The following is a 22,276-nucleotide window of genomic DNA, read 5'->3' as shown; positions in this document are numbered from 1 at the left end:
ACGCTGACTGGATTAGAGAGGGTGCAGAGGAGATTTACCAGGATGCTGCCTGGATTAGAGAGGGTGCAGAGGAGATTTACCAGGACGCAGTCTGGATTGGAGAGGGTACAGAGGAGATTTACGAGGATGCTGTCTGGATTAGAGAGGGTGTAGAGGAGATTTACTAGGATGCTGCCTGGATTAGAAAGAGGGTGCAGAGGAGATTTACCAGGATGCTGCCTGTATTAGAGAGGGTGCAGAGGAGATTTACCAGGATGCTGCCTGGATTAGAGAGGGTGCAGAGGAGATTCACCAGGATGCTGCCTGGATTACAGAGGGTGCAGAGGAGATTTACCAGGATGCTGTCTGGATTGGAGAGGGTGCAGTGGAGATTAACCAGGATGCTGCCTGGATTAGAGAGGGTGCAGAGGAGATTTACCAGAATGCTGCCTGGATTAGAGAGGGTCCAGAGGAGATTTACCAGGATGCTGTCTGGATTAGAGACGGTGCAGAGGAGATTTATTAGGATGCTGCCTGGATTAGAGAGAGGGTGCAGAGGAGATTTACCAGGGTGCTGCCTGGATTAGAGAGGGTGCAGAGGAGATTTACCAAGATGCTGCCTGGATTAGAGGGTGCAGAGGAGATTTACCAGGATGCTGTCTGGATTGGAGAGGGTGCAGAGGAGATTTACTAGAATGCTGCCTGGATTAGAGAGAGGGTGCAGAGGAGATTTACCATGATGCTGCCTGGATTAGAGCTGGTGCAGAGGAGATTTACCAGGAATCTGTCCGGATTAGTGAGGGTGCAGAGGAGATTTACCAGGAATCTGTCCGGATTAGAGAGGGTACGGAGGAGATTTACCTGGCTGCTGTCCGGATTGGAGAGGGTGCAGCGGAGATTTACCAGGATGCTGTCTGGATTAGAGAGGGTGCAGAGGAGATTTACCTGTCTGCTGTCCGGATTAGAGAGGGTGCAGAGGAGATTTAACAGGATGCTGCCTGGATTAGAGAGGGTGCAGAGGAAATTTACCAGGATGCTGCCTGGATTGGAGAAGGTGCAGACGAGATTTACCAGGATGCTGTCTCGATTAGAGAGGGTGCAAAGGAGATTTACTAGGATGCTGTCTGGATTAGAGAGGGTGCAGAAGAGATTTACCAGGATGCTGTCTGGATTAGAGAGGGTGCAGAGGAGATTTACCAGGATGCTGTCGGGATTAGAGAGGTGCAGAGGAGATTTACCTGTATGCTGCCTGGATTGGCGAGGCTGCAGAGGAGATTTACCAGGACGCTGACTGGATTAGAGAGGGTGCAGAGGAGATTTACCAGGATGCTGCCTGGATTAGAGAGGGTGCAGAGGAGATTTACCAGGACGCAGTCTGGATTGGAGAGGGTACAGAGGAGATTTACGAGGATGCTGTCTGGATTAGAGAGGGTGTAGAGGAGATTTACTAGGATGCTGCCTGGATTAGAAAGAGGGTGCAGAGGAGATTTACCAGGATGCTGCCTGTATTAGAGAGGGTGCAGAGGAGATTTACCAGGATGCTGCCTGGATTAGAGAGGGTGCAGAGGAGATTCACCAGGATGCTGCCTGGATTACAGAGGGTGCAGAGGAGATTTACCAGGATGCTGTCTGGATTGGAGAGGGTGCAGTGGAGATTAACCAGGATGCTGCCTGGATTAGAGAGGGTGCAGAGGAGATTTACCAGAATGCTGCCTGGATTAGAGAGGGTCCAGAGGAGATTTACCAGGATGCTGTCTGGATTAGAGACGGTGCAGAGGAGATTTATTAGGATGCTGCCTGGATTAGAGAGAGGGTGCAGAGGAGATTTACCAGGGTGCTGCCTGGATTAGAGAGGGTGCAGAGGAGATTTACCAAGATGCTGCCTGGATTAGAGGGTGCAGAGGAGATTTACCAGGATGCTGTCTGGATTGGAGAGGGTGCAGAGGAGATTTACTAGAATGCTGCCTGGATTAGAGAGAGGGTGCAGAGGAGATTTACCATGATGCTGTCTGGATTAGAGCTGGTGCAGAGGAGATTTACCAGGAATCTGTCCGGATTAGTGAGGGTGCAGAGGAGATTTACCAGGAATCTGTCCGGATTAGAGAGGGTACGGAGGAGATTTACCTGGCTGCTGTCCGGATTAGAGAGGGTGCAGAGGAGATTTACCAGGATGCTGTCTGGATTAGAGAGGGTGCAGAGGAGATTTACCTGGCTGCTGTCCGGATTAGAGAGGGTGCAGAGGAGATTTAACAGGATGCTGTCTGGATTAGAGAGGGTGCAGAGGAGATTTACCAGGATGCTGCCTGGATTGGAGAGGGTGCAGAGAAGATTCACCAGGATGCTGCCTAGATTAGAGAGGGTGCAGAGGAGATTTACTAGAATGCTGCCTGGATTAGAGAGGGTGCAGAGGAGATTTCCCAGGATTCTCTCTGGATTGCAGAAGGTGTAGAGGAGAATTACCAGGATGCTGTCGGGATTAGTGAGGGTACTGAGGAGATTTACCAGGATGCTGTCTGGATTGGAGAGGGTGCAGAGGACATTTACGAGGATGCTGGCTGTATTAGAGAGGGTGCTGACGAGATTTACCAGGATGCTGTCTGGATTAGAGAGGGTGCAGAGGAGATTTACCAGGATGCTGTCTGGATTAGAGAGGGTGCAGAGGAGATTTACCAGGATGCTGCCTGGATTAGAAAGGGTGCAGAGGAGATTTACCAGGATGCTGCCTGGATTGGAGAGGGTGCAGAGGAGATTTACCAGGATGCTGCCTGGATTATGGAGGGTGCAGAGGATATTTACCAGGATGCTGCCTGAATTAGAGAGGGTGCAGAGGAGATTTACCAGGATGCTGCCTGAAATAGAGAGGGTGCAGAGCAGATTTACCAGGATGCTGCCTGGATTAGAGAGGGTGCTGAGGAGATTTACCAGGATGCTGCTTGGATTAAAGAGGGTGCAGAGGAGATTTACCAGGATGCTGTCTGGATTAGAGAGGGTGCAGAGGAGATTTACCAGGATGCTGTCTGGATTAGAGAGGGTGCAGAGGAGATTTACCAGGATGCTGCCTGGATTAGAAAGGGTGCAGAGGAGATTTACCAGGATGCTGCCTGGATTGGAGAGGGTGCAGAGGAGATTTACCAGGATGCTGCCTGGATTATGGAGGGTGCAGAGGATATTTACCAGGATGCTGCCTGAATTAGAGAGGGTGCAGAGGAGATTTACCAGGATGCTGCCTGAAATAGAGAGGGTGCAGAGCAGATTTACCAGGATGCTGCCTGGATTAGAGAGGGTGCTGAGGAGATTTACCAGGATGCTGCTTGGATTAAAGAGGGTGCAGAGGAGATTTACCAGGATGCTGCCTGGATTATGGAGGGTGCAGAGGATATTTACCAGGATGCTGCCTGTATTAGAGAGGGTGCAGAGGAGATTTACCAGGATGCTGCCTGGATTATGGAGGGTGCAGAGGATATTTACCAGGATGCTGCCTGGATTAGAGAGGGTGCAGAGGAAATTTACCAGGGTGCTGCCTGGATTATAGAGGGTGCAGAGGAGATTTACCAGGAATCTGTCCGGATTAGAGAGGGTACGGAGGAGATTTACCTGGCTGCTGTCCGGATTGGAGAGGGTGCAGCGGAGATTTACCAGGATGCTGTCTGGATTAGAGAGGGTGCAGAGGAGATTTACCTGTCTGCTGTCCGGATTAGAGAGGGTGCAGAGGAGATTTAACAGGATGCTGCCTGGATTAGAGAGGGTGCAGAGGAAATTTACCAGGATGCTGCCTGGATTGGAGAAGGTGCAGACGAGATTTACCAGGATGCTGTCTCGATTAGAGAGGGTGCAAAGGAGATTTACTAGGATGCTGTCTGGATTAGAGAGGGTGCAGAAGAGATTTACCAGGATGCTGTCTGGATTAGAGAGGGTGCAGAGGAGATTTACCAGGATGCTGTCGGGATTAGAGAGGTGCAGAGGAGATTTACCTGTATGCTGCCTGGATTGGCGAGGCTGCAGAGGAGATTTACCAGGACGCTGACTGGATTAGAGAGGGTGCAGAGGAGATTTACCAGGATGCTGCCTGGATTAGAGAGGGTGCAGAGGAGATTTACCAGGACGCAGTCTGGATTGGAGAGGGTACAGAGGAGATTTACGAGGATGCTGTCTGGATTAGAGAGGGTGTAGAGGAGATTTACTAGGATGCTGCCTGGATTAGAAAGAGGGTGCAGAGGAGATTTACCAGGATGCTGCCTGTATTAGAGAGGGTGCAGAGGAGATTTACCAGGATGCTGCCTGGATTAGAGAGGGTGCAGAGGAGATTCACCAGGATGCTGCCTGGATTACAGAGGGTGCAGAGGAGATTTACCAGGATGCTGTCTGGATTGGAGAGGGTGCAGTGGAGATTAACCAGGATGCTGCCTGGATTAGAGAGGGTGCAGAGGAGATTTACCAGAATGCTGCCTGGATTAGAGAGGGTCCAGAGGAGATTTACCAGGATGCTGTCTGGATTAGAGACGGTGCAGAGGAGATTTATTAGGATGCTGCCTGGATTAGAGAGAGGGTGCAGAGGAGATTTACCAGGGTGCTGCCTGGATTAGAGAGGGTGCAGAGGAGATTTACCAAGATGCTGCCTGGATTAGAGGGTGCAGAGGAGATTTACCAGGATGCTGTCTGGATTGGAGAGGGTGCAGAGAAGATTCACCAGGATGCTGCCTAGATTAGAGAGGGTGCAGAGGAGATTTACTAGAATGCTGCCTGGATTAGAGAGAGGGTGCAGAGGAGATTTACCATGATGCTGCCTGGATTAGAGCTGGTGCAGAGGAGATTTACCAGGAATCTGTCCGGATTAGTGAGGGTGCAGAGGAGATTTACCAGGAATCTGTCCGGATTAGAGAGGGTACGGAGGAGATTTACCTGGCTGCTGTCCGGATTAGAGAGGGTGCAGAGGAGATTTACCAGGATGCTGTCTGGATTAGAGAGGGTGCAGAGGAGATTTACCTGGCTGCTGTCCGGATTAGAGAGGGTGCAGAGGAGATTTAACAGGATGCTGTCTGGATTAGAGAGGGTGCAGAGGAGATTTACCAGGATGCTGCCTGGATTGGAGAGGGTGCAGAGAAGATTCACCAGGATGCTGCCTAGATTAGAGAGGGTGCAGAGGAGATTTACTAGAATGCTGCCTGGATTAGAGAGGGTGCAGAGGAGATTTCCCAGGATTCTCTCTGGATTGCAGAAGGTGTAGAGGAGAATTACCAGGATGCTGTCGGGATTAGTGAGGGTACTGAGGACATTTACCAGGATGCTGTCTGGATTGGAGAGGGTGCAGAGGACATTTACGAGGATGCTGGCTGTATTAGAGAGGGTGCTGACGAGATTTACCAGGATGCTGTCTGGATTAGAGAGGGTGCAGAGGAGATTTACCAGAATGCTGTCTGGATTAGAGAGGGTGCAGAGGAGATTTACCAGGATGCTGCCTGGATTAGAAAGGGTGCAGAGGAGATTTACCAGGATGCTGCCTGGATTGGAGAGGGTGCAGAGGAGATTTACCAGGATGCTGCCTGGATTATGGAGGGTGCAGAGGATATTTACCAGGATGCTGCCTGAATTAGAGAGGGTGCAGAGGAGATTTACCAGGATGCTGCCTGAAATAGAGAGGGTGCAGAGCAGATTTACCAGGATGCTGCCTGGATTAGAGAGGGTGCTGAGGAGATTTACCAGGATGCTGCTTGGATTAAAGAGGGTGCAGAGGAGATTTACCAGGATGCTGCCTGGATTAGAGAGGGTGCAGAGGAGATTTACCAGGATGCTGCCTGGATTATGGAGGGTGCAGAGGATATTTACCAGGATGCTGTCTGGATTAGAGAGGGTGCAGAGGAGATTTACCTGGCTGCTGTCCGGATTAGATAGGGTGCAGAGGAGATTTAACAGAATGCTGTCTGGATTAGAAAGGGTGCAGAGGAGAATTACCAGGATGCTGCCTGGATTAGAGAGGGTGCAGAGGAGATTTACCAGGATGCTGCCTGGATTAGAGAGGGTGCAGAGGAAATTTACCAGGGTGCTGCCTGGATTAGAGAGGGTGCAGAGGAGATTTACCAGGAATCTGTCCGGATTAGAGAGGGTACGGAGGAGATTTACCTGGCTGCTGTCCGGATTAGAGAGGGTGCAGCGGAGATTTACCAGGATGCTGTCTGGATTAGAGAGGGTGCAGAGGAGATTTACCTGGCTGCTGTCCGGATTAGAGAGGGTGCAGAGGAGATTTAACAGGATGCTGCCTGGATTAGAGAGGGTGCAGAGGAAATTTACCAGGATGCTGCCTGGATTGGAGAAGGTGCAGACGAGATATACCAGGATGCTGTCTCGATTAGAGAGGGTGCAAAGGAGATTTACTAGGATGCTGTCTGGATTAGAGAGGGTGCAGAGGAGATTTACCAGGATGCTGTCGGGATTAGAGAGGTGCAGAGGAGATTTACCTGTATGCTGCCTGGATTAGAGAGGGTGCAGAGGAGATTTACCAGGACGCAGTCTGGATTGGAGAGGGTACAGAGGAGATTTACGAGGATGCTGTCTGGATTAGAGAGGGTGTAGAGGAGATTTACTAGGATGCTGCCTGGATTAGAAAGAGGGTGCAGAGGAGATTTACCAGGATGCTGCCTGTATTAGAGAGGGTGCAGAGGAGATTTACCAGGATGCTGCCTGGATTAGAGAGGGTGCAGAGGAGATTCACCAGGATGCTGCCTGGATTACAGAGGGTGCAGAGGAGATTTACCAGGATGCTGTCTGGATTGGAGAGGGTGCAGTGGAGATTTACCAGGATGCTGCCTGGATTAGAGAGGGTGCAGAGGAGATTTACCAGAATGCTGCCTGGATTAGAGAGGGTCCAGAGGAGATTTACCAGGATGCTGTCTGGATTAGAGACGGTGCAGAGGAGATTTACCAGGATGCTGCCTGGATTAGAGAGAGGGTGCAGAGGAGATTTACCAGGGTGCTGCCTGGATTAGAGAGGGTGCAGAGGAGATTTACCAGGATGCTGCCTGGATTAGAGAGGGTGCAGAGGAGATTTACCTGGATGCTGTCTGGATTGGAGAGGGTGCAGAGAAGATTCACCAGGATGCTGCCTAGATTAGAGAGGGTGCAGAGGAGATTTACTAGAATGCTGCCTGGATTAGAGAGAGGGTGCAGAGGAGATTTACCATGATGCTGCCTGGATTAGAGCGGGTGCAGAGGAGATTTACCAGGAATCTGTCCGGATTAGAGAGGGTACGGAGGAGATTTACCTGGCTGCTGTCCGGATTAGAGAGGGTGCAGCGGAGATTTACCAGGATGCTGTCTGGATTAGAGAGGGTGCAGAGGAGATTTACCTGGCTGCTGTCCGCATTAGAGAGGGTGCAGAGGAGATTTATCAGGATGCTGCCTGGATTAGAGAGGGTGCAGAGGAAATTTACTAGGATGCTGCCTGGATTGGAGAAGGTGCAGAGGAGATTTACCTGTATGCTGCCTGGATTGGCGAGGCTGCAGAGGAGATTTACCAGGATGCTGACTGGATTAGAGAGGGTGCAGAGGAGATTTACCAGGATGCTGCCTGGATTAGAGAGGGTGCAGAGGAGATTTACCAGGACGCAGTCTGGATTGGGGAGGGTACAGAGGAGATTTACGAGGATGCTGTCTGGATTAGAGAGGGTGTAGAGGAGATTTACTAGGATGCTGCCTGGATTAGAAAGAGTGTGCAGAGGAGATTTACCAGGATGCTGCCTGTATTAGAGAGGGTGCAGAGGAGATTTACCAGGATGCTGCCTGGATTAGAGAGGGTGCAGAGGAGATTCACCAGGATGCTGCCTGGATTACAGAGGGTGCAGAGGAGATTTACCAGGATGCTGTCTGGATTGGAGAGGGTGCAGTGGAGATTTACCAGGATGCTGCCTGGATTAGAGAGGGTGCAGAGGAGATTTACCAGAATGCTGCCTGGATTAGAGAGGGTCCAGAGGAGATTTACCAGGATGCTGTCTGGATTAGAGACGGTGCAGAGGAGATTTACCAGGATGCTGCCTGGATTAGAGAGAGGGTGCAGAGGAGATTTACCAGGGTGCTGCCTGGATTAGAGAGGGTGCAGAGGAGATTTACCAGGATGCTGCCTGGATTAGAGAGGGTGCAGAGGAGATTAACCAGGACGCAGTCTGGATTGGGGAGGGTACAGAGGAGATTTACGAGGATGCTGTCTGGATTAGAGAGGGTGTAGAGGAGATTTACTAGGATGCTGCCTGGATTAGAAAGAGGGTGCAGAGGAGATTTACCAGGATGTTGCCTGTATTAGAGAGGGTGCAGAGGAGATTTACCAGGATGCTGCCTGGATTAGAGAGGGTGCAGAGAAGATTCACCAGGATGCTGCCTGGATTACAGAGGGTGCAGAGGATATTTACCAGGATGCTGTCTGGATTGGAGAGGGTGCAGTGGAGATTTACCAGGATGCTGCCTGGATTAGAGAGGGTGCAGAGGAGATTTACCAGAATGCTGCCTGGATTAGAGAGGGTCCAGAGGAGATTTACCAGGATGCTGTCTGGATTAGAGACGGTGCAGAGGAGATTTACCAGGATGCTGCCTGGATTAGAGAGAGGGTGCAGAGGAGATTTACCAGGGTGCTGCCTGGATTAGAGAGGGTGCAGAGGAGATTTACCAGGATGCTGCCTGGATTAGAGAGGGTGCAGAGGAGATTTACCAGGATGCTGTCTGGATTGGAGAGGGTGCAGTGAAGATTCACCAGGATGCTGCCTAGATTAGAGAGGGTGCAGAGGAGATTTACTAGAATGCTGCCTGGATTAGAGAGAGGGTGCAGAGGAGATTTACCATGATGCTGCCTGGATTAGAGCGGGTGCAGAGGAGATTTACCAGGAATCTGTCCGGATTAGTGAGGGTGCAGAGGAGATTTACCAGGAATCTGTATGGATTAGAGAGGGTACGGAGGAGATTTACCTGGCTGCTGTCCGGATTAGAGAGGGTGTAGAGGAGATTTACCAGGATGCTGTCTGGATTAGAGAGGGTGCAGAGGAGATTTACCTGGCTGCTGTCCGGATTGGAGAAGGTGCAGACGAGATTTTCCAGAATGCTGTCTCGATTAGAGAGGGTGCAAATGAGATTTACTAGGATGCTCTCTGGATTAGAGAGGGTGCAATGGAGATTTACCAGGATGCTGCCTGGATTAGAGAGGGTGCAGAGGAGATTTACCAGGATGCAGTCTGGATTGGAGAGGGTACAGAGGAGATTTATGATGATGCTGTCTGGATTAGAGAGGGTGTAGAGGAGATTTACTAGGATGCTGCCTGGATTAGAAAGAGGGTGGAGAGGAGATTTACCAGGATGCTGCCTGTATTAGAGAGGGTGCAGAGGAGATTTACCAGGATGCTGCCTGGATTAGAGAGGGTGCAGAGGAGATTCACCAGGATGCTGCCTGGATTAGAGAGGGTGCAGAGGTGATTTACCAGGATGTTGTCTGGATTGGAGAGGGTGCAGTGGAGATTTACCAGGATGCTGCCTGTATTAGAGAGGGTGCAGAGGAGATTTACCAGGATGCTGCCTGGATTAGAGAGGGTGCAGAGGAGATTCACCAGGATGCTGCCTGGATTAGACAGGGTGCAGAGGTGATTTACCAGGATGCTGTCTGGATTGGAGAGGGTGCAGTGGAGATTTACCAGGATGCTGCCTGGATTAGAGAGGGTGCAGAGGAGATTTACCAGAATGCTGCCTGGATTAGAGAGTGTCCAGAGGAGAGTTACCAGGATGCTGTCTGGATTAGAGAGGGTGCAGAGGAGATTTACCAGGAATCTGTCCGGATTAGAGAGGGTGCAGAGGAGATTTACCAGGAATCTGTCCGGATTAGAGAGGGTACGGAGGAGATTTACCTGGCTGCTGTCCGGATTAGAGAGGGTGCAGAGGAGATTTACCAGGATGCTGACTGGATTAGAGAGGGTGCAGAGGAGATTTACCTGGCTTCTGTCCGGATTAGAGAGGGTGCAGAGGAGATTTAACAGGATGCTGTCTGGATTAGAGAGGGTGCAGAGGAAAATTACCAGGATGCTGCCTGGATTAGAGAGGGTGCAGAGGAGATTTACCAGGATGCTGCCTGGATTAGAGAGGGTGCAGAGGAAATTTACCAGGGTGCTGCCTGGATTAGAGAGTGTGCAGAGGAGATTTACCAGGATGCTGCCTGGATTGGAGAAGGTGCAGACGAGATTTACCACGATGCTGTCTCGATTAGAGAGGGTGCAGAGGAGATTTACCAGGAATCTGTCCGGATTAGAGAGGGTGCAGAGGAGATTTACCAGGAATCTGTCCGGATTAGAGAGGGTACGGAGGAGATTTACCTGGCTGCTGTCCGGATTAGAGAGGGTGCAGAGGAGATTTACCAGGATGCTGACTGGATTAGAGAGGGTGCAGAGGAGATTTACCTGGCTGCTGTCCGGATTAGAGAGGGTGCAGAGGAGATTTAACAGGATGCTGTCTGGATTAGAGAGGGTGCAGAGGAAAATTACCAGGATGCTGCCTGGATTAGAGAGGGTGCAGAGGAGATTTACTAGGATGCTGTCTGGATTAGAGAGGGTGCAGAAGAGATTTACCAGGATGCTGTCTGGATTAGAGAGGGTGCAGAGGAGATTTACCAGGATGCTGTCGGGATTAGAGAGGTACAGAGGAGATTTACCTGTATGCTGCCAGGATTGGCGTATCTGCAGAGGAGATTTACCAGGATGCTGTCTGGATTAGAGAGGGTGCAATGGAGATTTACCAGGATGCTGCCTGGATTAGAGAGGGTGCAGAGGAGATTTACCAGAATGCTGCCTGGATTAGAGAGGGTCCAGAGGAGATTTACCAGGATGCTGTCTGGATTAGAGACGGTGCAGAGGAGATTTACCAGGATGCTGCCTGGATTAGAGAGAGGGTGCAGAGGAGATTTACCAGGGTGCTGCCTGGATTAGAGAGGGTGCAGAGGAGATTTACCAGGATGCTGCCCTGGATTAGAGAGGGTGCAGAGGAGATTTACCAGGATGCTGTCTGGATTGGAGAGGGTGCAGAGAAGATTCACCAGGATGCTGCCTAGATTAGAGAGGGTGCAGAGGAGATTTACTAGAATGCTGCCTGGATTAGAGAGAGGGTGCAGAGGAGATTTACCATGATGCTGCCTGGATTAGAGCGGGCGCAGAGGAGATTTACCAGGAATCTGTCCGGATTAGAGAGGGTACGGAGGAGATTTACCTGGCTGCTGTCCGGATTAGAGAGGGTGTAGCGGAGATTTACCAGGATGCTGTCTGGATTAGAGAGGGTGCAGAGGAGATTTACCTGGCTGCTGTCCGCATTAGAGAGGGTGCAGAGGAGATTTATCAGGATGCTGCCTGGATTAGAGAGGGTGCAGAGGAAATTTACTAGGATGCTGCCTGGATTGGAGAGGGTGCAGAGGAGATTTACCAGGATGCTGCCTGGATTAGAGAGGGTGCAGAGGAGATTTACCAGGACGCAGTCTGGATTGGGGAGGGTACAGAGGAGATTTACGAGGATGCTGTCTGGATTAGAGAGGGTGTAGAGGAGATTTACTAGGATGCTGCCTGGATTAGAAAGAGGGTGCAGAGGAGATTTACCAGGATGCTGCCTGTATTAGAGAGGGTGCAGAGGAGATTTACCAAAATGCTGCCTGGATTAGAGAGGGTGCAGAGGAGATTCACCAGGATGCTGCCTGGATTACAGAGGGTGCAGAGGAGATTTACCAGGATGCTGTCTGGATTGGAGAGGGTGCAGTGGAGATTTACCAGGATGCTGCCTGGATTAGAGAGGGTGCAGAGGAGATTTACCAGAATGCTGCCTGGATTAGAGAGGGTCCAGAGGAGATTTACCAGGATGCTGTCTGGATTAGAGACGGTGCAGAGGAGATTTACCAGGATGCTGCCTGGATTAGAGAGAGGGTGCAGAGGAGATTTACCAGGGTGCTGCCTGGATTAGAGAGGGTGCAGAGGAGATTTACCAGGATGCTGCCTGGATTAGAGAGGGTGCAGAGGAGATTTACCAGGATGCTGTCTGGATTGGAGAGGGTGCAGAGAAGATTCACCAGGATGCTGCCTAGATTAGCGAGGGTGCAGAGGAGATTTACAAGAATGCTGCCTGGATTAGAGCGGGTGCAGAGGAGATTTACCAGGAATCTGTCCGGATTAGTGAGGGTGCAGAGGAGATTTACCAGGAATCTGTATGGATTAGAGAGGGTACGGAGGAGATTTACCTGGCTGCTGTCCGGATTAGAGAGGGTGTAGAGGAGATTTACCAGGATGCTGTCTGGATTAGAGAGGGTGCAGAGGAGATTTACCTGGCTGCTGTCCGGATTAGAGAGGGTGCAGAGGAGATTTAACAGGATGCTGTCTGGATTAGAGAGGGTGCAGAGGAGATTTACCAGGATGCTGCCTGGATTAGAGAGTGTGCAGAGGAGATTTACCAGGATGCTGCCTGGATTAGAGAGGGTGCAGAGGAAATTTACCAGGGTGCTGCCTGGATTAGAGAGGATGCAGAGGAGATTTACCAGGATGCTGCCTGGATTGGAGAAGGTGCAGACGAGATTTTCCAGAATGCTGTCTCGATTAGAGAGGGTGCAAATGAGATTTACTAGGATGCTGTCTGGATTAGAGAGGGTGCAATGGAGATTTACCAGGATGCTGCCTGGATTAGAGAGGGTGCAGAGGAGATTTACCACGATGCAGTCTGGATTGGAGAGGGTACAGAGGAGATTTATGATGATGCTGTCTGGATTAGAGAGGGTGTAGAGGAGATTTACTAGGATGCTGCCTGGATTAGAAAGAGGGTGGAGAGGAGATTTACCAGGATGCTGCCTGTATTACAGAGGGTGCAGAGGAGATTTACCAGGATGCTGCCTGGATTAGAGAGGGTGCAGAGGAGATTCACCATTATGCTGCCTGGATTAGAGAGGGTGCAGAGGTGATTTACCAGGATGTTGTCTGGATTGGAGAGGGTGCAGTGGAGATTTACCAGGATGCTGCCTGTATTAGAGAGGGTGCAGAGGAGATTTACCAGGATGCTGCCTGGATTAGAGAGGGTGCAGAGGTGATTTACCAGGATGCTGTCTGGATTGGAGAGGGTGCAGTGGAGATTTAGCAGGATGCTGCCTGGATTAGAGAGGGTGCAGAGGAGATTTACCAGAATGCTGCCTGGATTAGAGAGGGTCCAGAGGAGATTTACAAGGATGCTGTCTGGATTAGAGAGGGTGCAGAGGAGATTTACCAGGAATCTGTCCGGATTAGAGAGGGTGCAGAGGAGATTTACCAGGAATCTGTCCGGATTAGAGAGGGTACGGAGGAGATTTACCTGGCTGCTGTCCGGATTAGAGAGGGTGCAGAGGAGATTTACCAGGATGCTGACTGGATTAGAGAGGGTGCAGAGGAGATTTACCTGGCTGCTGTCCGGATTAGAGAGGGTGCAGAGGAGATTTAACAGGATGCTGTCTGGATTAGAGAGGGTGCAGAGGAAAATTACCAGGATGCTGCCTGGATTAGAGAGGGTGCAGAGGAGATTTACCAGGATGCTGCCTGGATTAGAGAGGGTGCAGAGGAAATTTACCAGGGTGCTGCCTGGATTAGAGAGTGTGCAGAGGAGATTTACCAGGTTGCTGCCTGGATTGGAGAAGGTGCAGACGAGATTTACCACGATGCTGTCTCGATTAGAGAGGGTGCAAAGGAGATTTACTAGGATGCTGTCTGGATTAGAGAGGGTGCAGAAGAGATTTACCAGGATGCTGTCTGGATTAGAGTGGGTGCAGAGGAGATTTACCAGGATGCTGTCGGGATTAGAGAGGTACAGAGGAGATTTACCTGTATGCTGCCTGGATTGGCGTAGCTGCAGAGGAGATTTACCAGGATGCTGTCTGGATTAGAGAGGGTGCAATGGAGATTTACCAGGATGCTGCCTGGATTGGAGAGGGTGCAGAGGAGATTTACCAGGATGCTGTCTGGATTAGACAGGGTGTAGAGGAGATTTACTAGGATGCTGCCTGTATTAGAGAGGGTGCAGAGGAGATTTACCAGGATGCTGCCTGGATTAGAGAGGGTGCAGAGGAGATTCACCAGGATGCTGCCTGGATTAGAGAGGGTGCAGAGGAGATTTACCAGGATGCTGTCTGGATTGGAGAGGGTGCAGTGGAGATTTACCAGGATGCTGCCTGGATTAGAGAGGGTGCAGAGGAGATTCACCAGGATGCTGCCTGGATTAGAGAGGGTGCAGAGGAGATTTACCAGGATGCTGTCTGGATTGGAGAGGGTGCAGTGGAGATTTACCAGGATGCTGCCTGGATTAGAGAGGGTGCAGAGGAGATTTACCAGAATGCTGCCTGGATTAGAGAGGGTCCAGAGGAGATTTACCAGGATGCTGTCTGGATTAGAGAGGGTGCAGAGGAGATTTACCAGGAATCTGTCCGGATTAGAGAGGGTGCAGAGGAGATTTACCAGGAATCTGTCCGGATTAGAGAGGGTACGGAGGAGATTTACCTGGCTGCTGTCCGGATTAGAGAGGGTGCAGTGGAGATTTACCAGGATGCTGACTGGATTAGAGAGGGTGCAGAGGAGATTTACCTGGCTGCTGTCCGGATTAGAGAGGGTGCAGAGGAGATTTAACAGGATGCTGTCTGGATTAGAGAGGGTGCAGAGGAAAATTACCAGGATGCTGCCTGGATTAGACAGGGTGCAGAGGAGATTTACCAGGATGCTGGCTGGATTAGAGAGGGTGTAGAGGAGATTTACTAGGATGCTGCCTGGATTAGAAAGAGGGTGGAGAGGAGATTTACCAGGATGCTGCCTGTATTAGAGAGGGTGCAGAGGAGATTTACCAGGATGCTGCCTGGATTAGAGAGGGTGCAGAGGAGATTCACCAGGATGCTGCCTGGATTAGAGAGGGTGCAGAGGTGATTTACCAGGATGTTGTCTGGATTGGAGAGGGTGCAGTGGAGATTTACCAGGATGCTGCCTGTATTAGAGAGGGTGCAGTGGAGATTTACCAGGATGCTGCCTGGATTAGAGAGGGTGCAGAGGAGATTCACCAGGATGCTGCCTGGATTAGAGAGGGTGCAGAGGTGATTTACCAGGATGCTGTCTGGATTGGAGAGGGTGCAGTGGAGATTTACCAGGATGCTGCCTGGATTAGAGAGGGTGCAGAGGAGATTTACCAGAATGCTGCCTGGATTAGAGAGGGTCCAGAGGAGATTTACCAGGATGCTGTCTGGATTAGAGAGGGTGCAGAGGAGATTTACCAGGAATCTGTCCGGATTAGAGAGGGTGCAGAGGAGATTTACCAGGAATCTGTCCGGATTAGAGAGGGTACGGAGGAGATTTACCTGGCTGCTGTCCGGATTAGAGAGGGTGCAGTGGAGATTTACCAGGATGCTGCCTGGATTAGAGAGGGTGCAGAGGAGATTTACCAGAATGCTGCCTGGATTAGAGAGGGTCCAGAGGAGATTTACAAGGATGCTGTCTGGATTAGAGAGGGTGCAGAGGAGATTTACCAGGAATCTGTCCGGATTAGAGAGGGTGCAGAGGAGATTTACCAGGAATCTGTCCGGATTAGAGAGGGTACGGAGGAGATTTACCTGGCTGCTGTCCGGATTAGAGAGGGTGCAGAGGAGATTTACCAGGATGCTGACTGGATTAGAGAGGGTGCAGAGGAGATTTACCTGGCTGCTGTCCGGATTAGAGAGAGTGCAGAGGAGATTTAACAGGATGCTGTCTGGATTAGAGAGGGTGCAGAGGAAAATTACCAGGATGCTGCCTGGATTAGAGAGGGTGCAGAGGAGATTTACCAGGATGCTGCCTGGATTAGAGAGGGTGCAGAGGAAATTTACCAGGGTGCTGCCTGGATTAGAGAGTGTGCAGAGGAGATTTACCAGGTTGCTGCCTGGATTGGAGAAGGTGCAGACGAGATTTACCACGATGCTGTCTCGATTAGAGAGGGTGCAAAGGAGATTTACTAGGATGCTGTCTGGATTAGAGAGGGTGCAGAAGAGATTTACCAGGATGCTGTCTGGATTAGAGTGGGTGCAGAGGAGATTTACCAGGATGCTGTCGGGATTAGAGAGGTACAGAGGAGATTTACCTGTATGCTGCCTGGATTGGCGTAGCTGCAGAGGAGATTTACCAGGATGCTGTCTGGATTAGAGAGGGTGCAATGGAGATTTACCAGGATGCTGCCTGGATTGGAGAGGGTGCAGAGGAGATTTACCAGGATGCTGTCTGGATTAGACAGGGTGTAGAGGAGATTTACTAGGATGCTGCCTGTATTAGAGAGGGTGCAGAGGAGATTTACCAGGATGCTGCCTGGATTAGAGAGGGTGCAGAGGAGATTCACCAGGATGCTGCCTGGATTAGAGAGGGTGCAGAGGAGATTTACCAGGATGCTGTCTGGATTGGAGAGGGTGCAGTGGAGATTTACCAGGATGCTGCCTGGATTAGAGAGGGTGCAGAGGAGATTCACCAGGATGCTGCCTGGATTAGAGAGGGTGCAGAGGAGATTTACCAGGATGCTGTCTGGATTGGAGAGGGTGCAGTGGAGATTTACCAGGATGCTGCCTGGATTAGAGAGGGTGCAGAGGAGATTTACCAGAATGCTGCCTGGATTAGAGAGGGTCCAGAGGATATTTGCCAGGACGCTGTCTGGATTTGAGAGGGTGCAGAGGAGATTTACCAGGAATCTGTCCGGATTAGAGAGGGTGCGGAGGAGATTTACCAGGAATCTGTCCGGATTAGAGAGGGTACGGAGGAGATTTACCTGGCTGCTGTCCGGATTAGAGAGGGTGCAGAGGAGATTTACCAGGATGCTGTCTGGATTAGAGAGGGTGCAGAGGAGATTTACCTGGCTGCTGTCCGGATTAGAGAGGGTGCAGAGGAGAATTACCAGGATGCTGCCTGGATTAGAGAGGGTGCAGATTAGATTTACCAGGATGCTGCCTGGATTAGAGAGGGTGCAGAGGAAATTTACCAGGGTGCTGCCTGGATTAGAGAGGGTGCAGAGGAGATTTACCAAAATGCTGCCTGGATTGGAGAAGGTGCAGACGAGATTTACCAGGATGCTGTCTCGATTAGAGAGGGTGCAAAGGAGATTTACTTGGATGCTGTCTGGATTAGAGAGGGTGCAGAAGAGATTTACCAGGATGCTGTCTGGATTAGAGAGGGTGCAGAGGAGATTTACCAGGATGCTGCCTGGATTAGAGAGGGTGCAGAGGAGATTTACCAGGATGCAGTCTGGATTGGAGAGGGTACAGAGGAGATTTATGATGATGCTGGCTGGATTAGAGAGGGTGTAGAGGAGATTTACTAGGATGCTGCCTGGATTAGAAAGAGGGTGGAGAGGAGATTTACCAGGATGCTGCCTGTATTAGAGAGGGTGCAGAGGAGATTTACCAGGATGCTGCCTGGATTAGAGAGGGTGCAGAGGAGATTCACCAGGATGCTGCCTGGATTAGAGAGGGTGCAGAGGTGATTTACCAGGATGTTGTCTGGATTGGAGAGGGTGCAGTGGAGATTTACCAGGATGCTGCCTGTATTAGAGAGGGTGCAGTGGAGATTTACCAGGATGCTGCCTGGATTAGAGAGGGTGCAGAGGAGATTCACCAGGATGCTGCCTGGATTAGAGAGGGTGCAGAGGTGATTTACCAGGATGCTGTCTGGATTGGAGAGGGTGCAGTGGAGATTTACCAGGATGCTGCCTGGATTAGAGAGGGTGCAGAGGAGATTTACCAGAATGCTGCCTGGATTAGAGAGGGTCCAGAGGAGATTTACCAGGATGCTGTCTGGATTAGAGAGGGTGCAGAGGAGATTTACCAGGAATCTGTCCGGATTAGAGAGGGTGCAGAGGAGATTTACCAGGAATCTGTCCGGATTAGAGAGGGTACGGAGGAGATTTACCTGGCTGCTGTCCGGATTAGAGAGGGTGCAGTGGAGATTTACCAGGATGCTGACTGGATTAGAGAGGGTGCAGAGGAGATTTACCTGGCTGCTGTCCGGATTAGAGAGGGTGCAGAGGAGATTTAACAGGATGCTGTCTGGATTAGAGAGGGTGCAGAGGAAAATTACCAGGATGCTGCCTGGATTAGAGAGGGTGCAGAGGAGATTTACCAGGATGCTGCCTGGATTAGAGAGGGTGCAGAGGAAATTTACCAGGGTGCTGCCTGGATTAGAGAGTGTGCAGAGGAGATTTACCAGGATGCTGCCTGGATTGGAGAAGGTGCAGACGAGATTTACCACGATGCTGTCTCGATTAGAGAGGGTGCAAAGGAGATTTACTAGGATGCTGTCTGGATTAGAGAGGGTGCAGAAGAGATTTACCAGGATGCTGTCTGGATTAGAGAGGGTGCAGAGGAGATTTACCAGGATGCTGTCGGGATTAGAGAGGTACAGAGGAGATTTACCTGTATGCTGCCTGGATTGGCGTAGCTGCAGAGGAGATTTACCAGGATGCTGTCTGGATTAGAGAGGGTGCAATGGAGATTTACCAGGATGCTGCCTGGATTAGAGAGGGTGCAGAGGAGATTTACCAGGATGCAGTCTGGATTGGAGAGGGTACAGAGGAGATTTATGATGATGCTGTCTGGATTAGACAGGGTGTAGAGGAGATTTACTAGGATGCTGCCTGTATTAGAGAGGGTGCAGAGGAGATTTACCAGGATGCTGCCTGGATTAGAGAGGGTGCAGAGGAGATTCACCAGGATGCTGCCTGGATTAGAGAGGGTGCAGAGGAGATTTACCAGGAATCTGTCCGGATTAGAGAGGGTGCAGAGGAGATTTACCAGGAATCTGTCCGGATTAGAGAGGGTACGGAGGAGATTTACCTGGCTGCTGTCCGGATTAGAGAGGGTGCAGAGGAGATTTACCAGGATGCTGACTGGATTAGAGAGGGTGCAGAGGAGATTTACCTGGCTGCTGTCCGGATTAGAGAGGGTGCAGAGGAGATTTAACAGGATGCTGTCTGGATTAGAGAGGGTGCAGAGGAAAATTACCAGGATGCTGCCTGGATTAGAGAGGGTGCAGAGGAGATTTACCAGGATGCTGCCTGGATTAGAGAGGGTGCAGAGGAAATTTACCAGGGTGCTGCCTGGATTAGAGAGTGTGCAGAGGAGATTTACCAGGTTGCTGCCTGGATTGGAGAAGGTGCAGACGAGATTTACCACGATGCTGTCTCGATTAGAGAGGGTGCAAAGGAGATTTACTAGGATGCTGTCTGGATTAGAGAGGGTGCAGAAGAGATTTACCAGGATGCTGTCTGGATTAGAGAGGGTGCAGAGGAGATTTACCAGGATGCTGTCGGGATTAGAGAGGTACAGAGGAGATTTACCTGTATGCTGCCTGGATTGGCGTAGCTGCAGAGGAGATTTACCAGGATGCTGTCTGGATTAGAGAGGGTGCAATGGAGATTTACCAGGATGCTGCCTGGATTGGAGAGGGTGCAGAGGAGATTTACCAGGATGCTGTCTGGATTAGACAGGGTGTAGAGGAGATTTACTAGGATGCTGCCTGTATTAGAGAGGGTGCAGAGGAGATTTACCAGGATGCTGCCTGGATTAGAGAGGGTGCAGAGGAGATTCACCAGGATGCTGCCTGGATTAGAGAGGGTGCAGAGGAGATTTACCAGGATGCTGTCTGGATTGGAGAGGGTGCAGTGGAGATTTACCAGGATGCTGCCTGGATTAGAGAGGGTGCAGAGGAGATTCACCAGGATGCTGCCTGGATTAGAGAGGGTGCAGAGGAGATTTACCAGGATGCTGTCTGGATTGGAGAGGGTGCAGTGGAGATTTACCAGGATGCTGCCTGGATTAGAGAGGGTGCAGAGGAGATTTACCAGAATGCTGCCTGGATTAGAGAGGGTCCAGAGGATATTTGCCAGGACGCTGTCTGGATTTGAGAGGGTGCAGAGGAGATTTACCAGGAATCTGTCCGGATTAGAGAGGGTGCGGAGGAGATTTACCAGGAATCTGTCCGGATTAGAGAGGGTACGGAGGAGATTTACCTGGCTGCTGTCCGGATTAGAGAGGGTGCAGAGGAGATTTACCAGGATGCTGTCTGGATTAGAGAGGGTGCAGAGGAGATTTACCTGGCTGCTGTCCGGATTAGAGAGGGTGCAGAGGAGAATTACCAGGATGCTGCCTGGATTAGAGAGGGTGCAGATTAGATTTACCAGGATGCTGCCTGGATTAGAGAGGGTGCAGAGGAAATTTACCAGGGTGCTGCCTGGATTAGAGAGGGTGCAGAGGAGATTTACCAAAATGCTGCCTGGATTGGAGAAGGTGCAGACGAGATTTACCAGGATGCTGTCTCGATTAGAGAGGGTGCAAAGGAGATTTACTTGGATGCTGTCTGGATTAGAGAGGGTGCAGAAGAGATTTACCAGGATGCTGTCTGGATTAGAGAGGGTGCAGAGGAGATTTACCAGGATGCTGCCTGGATTAGAGAGGGTGCAGAGGAGATTTACCAGGATGCAGTCTGGATTGGAGAGGGTACAGAGGAGATTTATGATGATGCTGGCTGGATTAGAGAGGGTGTAGAGGAGATTTACTAGGATGCTGCCTGGATTAGAAAGAGGGTGGAGAGGAGATTTACCAGGATGCTGCCTGTATTAGAGAGGGTGCAGAGGAGATTTACCAGGATGCTGCCTGGATTAGAGAGGGTGCAGAGGAGATTCACCAGGATGCTGCCTGGATTAGAGAGGGTGCAGAGGTGATTTACCAGGATGTTGTCTGGATTGGAGAGGGTGCAGTGGAGATTTACCAGGATGCTGCCTGTATTAGAGAGGGTGCAGTGGAGATTTACCAGGATGCTGCCTGGATTAGAGAGGGTGCAGAGGAGATTCACCAGGATGCTGCCTGGATTAGAGAGGGTGCAGAGGTGATTTACCAGGATGCTGTCTGGATTGGAGAGGGTGCAGTGGAGATTTACCAGGATGCTGCCTGGATTAGAGAGGGTGCAGAGGAGATTTACCAGAATGCTGCCTGGATTAGAGAGGGTCCAGAGGAGATTTACCAGGATGCTGTCTGGATTAGAGAGGGTGCAGAGGAGATTTACCAGGAATCTGTCCGGATTAGAGAGGGTGCAGAGGAGATTTACCAGGAATCTGTCCGGATTAGAGAGGGTACGGAGGAGATTTACCTGGCTGCTGTCCGGATTAGAGAGGGTGCAGTGGAGATTTACCAGGATGCTGACTGGATTAGAGAGGGTGCAGAGGAGATTTACCTGGCTGCTGTCCGGATTAGAGAGGGTGCAGAGGAGATTTAACAGGATGCTGTCTGGATTAGAGAGGGTGCAGAGGAAAATTACCAGGATGCTGCCTGGATTAGAGAGGGTGCAGAGGAGATTTACCAGGATGCTGCCTGGATTAGAGAGGGTGCAGAGGAAATTTACCAGGGTGCTGCCTGGATTAGAGAGTGTGCAGAGGAGATTTACCAGGATGCTGCCTGGATTGGAGAAGGTGCAGACGAGATTTACCACGATGCTGTCTCGATTAGAGAGGGTGCAAAGGAGATTTACTAGGATGCTGTCTGGATTAGAGAGGGTGCAGAAGAGATTTACCAGGATGCTGTCTGGATTAGAGAGGGTGCAGAGGAGATTTACCAGGATGCTGTCGGGATTAGAGAGGTACAGAGGAGATTTACCTGTATGCTGCCTGGATTGGCGTAGCTGCAGAGGAGATTTACCAGGATGCTGTCTGGATTAGAGAGGGTGCAATGGAGATTTACCAGGATGCTGCCTGGATTAGAGAGGGTGCAGAGGAGATTTACCAGGATGCAGTCTGGATTGGAGAGGGTACAGAGGAGATTTATGATGATGCTGTCTGGATTAGACAGGGTGTAGAGGAGATTTACTAGGATGCTGCCTGTATTAGAGAGGGTGCAGAGGAGATTTACCAGGATGCTGCCTGGATTAGAGAGGGTGCAGAGGAGATTCACCAGGATGCTGCCTGGATTAGAGAGGGTGCAGAGGAGATTTACCAGGATGCTGTCTGGATTGGAGAGGGTGCAGTGGAGATTTACCAGGATGCTGCCTGGATTAGAGAGGGTGCAGAGGAGATTCACCAGGATGCTGCCTGGATTAGAGAGGGTGCAGAGGAGATTTACCAGGATGCTGTCTGGATTGGAGAGGGTGCAGTGGAGATTTACCAGGATGCTGCCTGGATTAGAGAGGGTGCAGAGGAGATTTACCAGAATGCTGCCTGGATTAGAGAGGGTCCAGAGGATATTTGCCAGGATGCTGTCTGGATTAGAGAGGGTGCAGAGGAGATTTACCAGGAATCTGTCCGGATTAGAGAG

This window comes from Hypanus sabinus, chromosome 6, assembly GCF_030144855.1.
Source record: "Hypanus sabinus isolate sHypSab1 chromosome 6, sHypSab1.hap1, whole genome shotgun sequence".
In the NCBI taxonomy this organism is placed as follows: Eukaryota; Metazoa; Chordata; class Chondrichthyes; order Myliobatiformes; family Dasyatidae; genus Hypanus; species Hypanus sabinus.
This window is presented reverse-complemented; position numbering follows the sequence as displayed.